The sequence below is a fragment of the Myotis davidii genome, unplaced genomic scaffold (genome assembly GCF_000327345.1).
Source record: "Myotis davidii unplaced genomic scaffold, ASM32734v1 scaffold824, whole genome shotgun sequence".
Taxonomy (NCBI): Eukaryota; Metazoa; Chordata; class Mammalia; order Chiroptera; family Vespertilionidae; genus Myotis; species Myotis davidii.
The window spans coordinates 98,001-101,920 of NW_006294870.1; positions in this window are offsets into that span (position 1 = coordinate 98,001).

The window sequence follows — 3,920 nt, forward strand, 5'->3', positions numbered from 1 at the left end:
TTTTTTAAGAAAACCTCTGTCATAAATTCTTCATATTTTCTATGATCATTAGAATTTTCTAGGTTAAAAAGTCTGCCTGATGTTTTGTCTGTTAAACAGACGATATCATGAATTTAACAAGGAGAGCATGATGAATTACTGCCTATATTATTGATTGAAAATTTTCTCATATAATCTCTCTTAAATCCACTAAAATAACCAATAAGACACATAACCCATACTCTTACATGTCTCTCAGTTTACATCCTTCCAAAGACAATTAGAAGGATAGCATAAAATGATGTGTGTAGTGTACCTATGTGATAAGAAAATACAATATAATTGTTATAAGCTGGAAGTTGTAGTCCCAGGCAATACTGGTACTCTGAAAAAGAAAGAAAAAAAAACAGATGAATATCTTGGAGGGAATACTTTCCAGAGATTATGATTTTAACAATAACTCATACTCAGGATGGGAGCGATATATGCCAGGGAGAAGGCACACCTGAAATTAATTATGCCAGTATTGGATGCATGATACTAACACTGAAAAGTGGACTATGAGCTAAGGGTTTGAATCTGTCTTTCAAAGGTGTATTCTATTTGCACACTAGTCTGTTAATAAAATAATGGTCAGCAAGGGATTGTCTCTGTGAAGAGATTTTCTTCAAGGTAGAAAAGTATAAAAGCACAACACTGGGCTTATGAAAAGATTAGCCGGAGGAGAGATAAAAGAGAAAATAATATATAATAAAATATAGTCTAGTGTAGTTTGTTCCAGTATAATAATATATAAGGGTAATAAAAGTCAGAAAACATATAATACAGAAAATTATACTAATATTGTCTTATTTTATCAGAATATGACTCATCATTCTGTCACCTTAGGAGCTTCATATTTCAAAAGCTTTGGCTTCTTCTACTAAATATTTAATAATAGAGTTAATCCTGACTGGACATATGATATAGATCCTTTTTTATTTTCTTAGCACATGATTTATTTTTTTCTCTTTATAAAATTTCCAAAACTAAAAATAAATAAATAAATGAATAAATTCAACTATCTGTCAAGTTTAAATATCAAGATTTATTTTACTCAATGCGATGCATAAAAAGATGAAAACAATTCAATATTCATAAGTGAATCATATAGGTTGGGGAGAAACTTATAGATGACCTATTCTAATGTGCTAAGCAACCATTTTCCAGATTACAGGGGGGAAAAAGGAGATACCATAAAATGATGATTTGGGGATAATAAGATAGGTTTCTAGTTACATGAAGTATATTTTTCCATATACTTTAAAAATTTTCACAGAAATATAAAACTGCCACTCACATATTTCAACATTAATTAGTCATCATTCAGTCTGAATAGATGATAAAATTGATTATTCAATATACATTACAGATAGAGCCCTGCAGGAAATGTGTCTAGTACTGACTGTGCAATCTGGATTGCTTCATAAGAGACAGATGTGACTGGGAGGTAAGGTTTTACTCACTATCAACAAACTGAGAGTGAAGAGATACACATCTCTCGTTCTTGTCTGAACTATGGAGTGGCTGCCACATTATATTATATGACTGAGAAATATAGGCTTTTATTTCATTAAATATAGTCATTTGGCTCTTTCCTTGGCTAACAAAGGAAAGGTAGGTTCAGGCAAAAGCTCTTTTTATGTATACATTAGTGAGGTTTACATTTGAAAAACAATACCTGTGATATTACTATAGCAAAAACTATTTAAAAATTTTTAAAATATAAGGAAAAATTTTAAAAATTGAGAGGAAGGGAACTTTCATAATAAAAGGATCACAAAAATTTTAGTAATAGTATTTTAAATATACATTAAAAAACAAGTCTGTTTCAGTGTAAGCTCAAAACAGCAATATGTAGACAAACAATAAGAAGCTCTCCTAATATCTTAGGTTCAGTAGAAATAAAAGAAATAATAAAGAATAAAATAATAGAGGTAATATCAGAAGACAAAACTCCAATTTTCAAATAATTATCATTACTGAAAAATAGACTGAAGTGAAAAGAGGATAGAATAATTCTACATTTGTAAGTTCATAGAGAAGGGCAGAATATTAAGATGCAGCATTATAATTATGTAAAATTATTTTATGTGATATTGGAAGATGTGATTTAAAATGCAAGTATTTGTCTTTCTGATGGTGAAACCAATGAATATGTATTTCCATTTATTTATATACTCATTCAGAAGTCTATGTATATGCACACAACTACACATAAATATGTTTGCATATACCTACTTATATATGTATGTATGTACACAAGCCACAGATGTTTTCCTTAATAATAAAATTAAAGAAATTTATCTTTTTAAAAAGTGAGTGTAGTTTATAATAGTACAGGTAAAAAATACATTTTTTGTTCATTAAGCATGAATATCAAGGGTAAATATACCTTAGAAAATAGAGCATAGATAATATAAATAAACACATGTGTGTGTTTTTTACCACTGTACAAAATTGTAAGAAGTAAAAAAATAAACATTAAGAAAGCAGAAACTTTGTCCTTTATAGACTCTAATATAGTTGCAAAGGGGCAGAATTATGTTTCCTAATGAAAAATTATTTGAAATGTCAATCTTTGTGATATGAGGATTAATATTAATGTAGATTTCAAGTTAATTTATTAAAGACAACAATAAATCTTTTAAAAAAATCAAATATTTCCAGCTCGATCCATGCTGTTACAAATGGTAGGAGTTCCTTCCTTTTTACAGCAGCATAGTATTCCATTGTGTAGATGTCCGACAGTTTTTTAATCCACTTATCTGTTGATGGTCACTTAGGCTGATTCCAAATCTTAGCTACTGTAAATTGCGCTGCTATGAACATAAGAGTGCATATATCCTTTCTGGAGAGCATTACGCTAAGTGAAATAAGTCAGTCAGAGAAAGATAAATACCACATGATCTCACTCATTTGTGGAATATAATGAACAACATAAACCAATGAACAAAAACAGATGCAGAGACAGAGAAGCATTGATCAGATGCTCAAACCTCAGAGGGAAGGTAGGGAGCAGGGTGGGGGTGAGGGTGAGAGATCAAGGAAAGGACTTGTATGCATGCATATAAGCATAAGTGATGGATGTGGACAACAGGGGGTGAGGGTGAGGGCAGGATTGGGGGGATAAGAGGAAAATTGGGGGGATAAGGACTCATTTGTAATATCTTAATCAATAAAGGGAAAAAATATGTACATACAGACTAGAAAAAAAATCAAATATTTAAAAAATTAGCAATTTTGCAGAAGTTTTTTTCATAGAAAATTATATGTGTCTATCATTCCATGATAAGTGGGTAACTTTTCTAATAATTTTTCTTGGAGGCACATCTTAAGATTGCTCAGTACTGATTATACTTTATAGTATAACAAAAGAGCAAATGTTTTCTCTTCTAAATCTACAAATACTGCATGTAAATACTACAGTAAAACTACTACTTCCAATGAAATCAGTTACCTTAATCACAATAAAACATGCTGCATAACTAAATAACAGATTTATGGAACAAGAACAAATTTAAATTGATTGAATAATAATAGTAATGTACTAGACATATTAAAATGTTTTATTCTTTTAAGCAACTTACATTCAGAAGGAAGAAAGTTAGAACTATAATACATTATGAACAAACAAGATTCAAAATATATAGATTTTCTAAAATCTAATTATCTGCTATCCTTACTCAAGGATATGTTTGCTTGTTTTTATTTACTTTTATATTAATTTTAGAGGGAGAGGAAGGGAGAGAGAGAGACATTGATGCAAGAGAGAAACATAGATTGGTTGCCTCCCATATGCACCCCAACCAAAAATGGAACCCACAACCTAGGTATGTGCCATGACTGGATTGGAACCTGCAACCTATTTGGTGAATCAATGACACTCCAACCAACTGAGC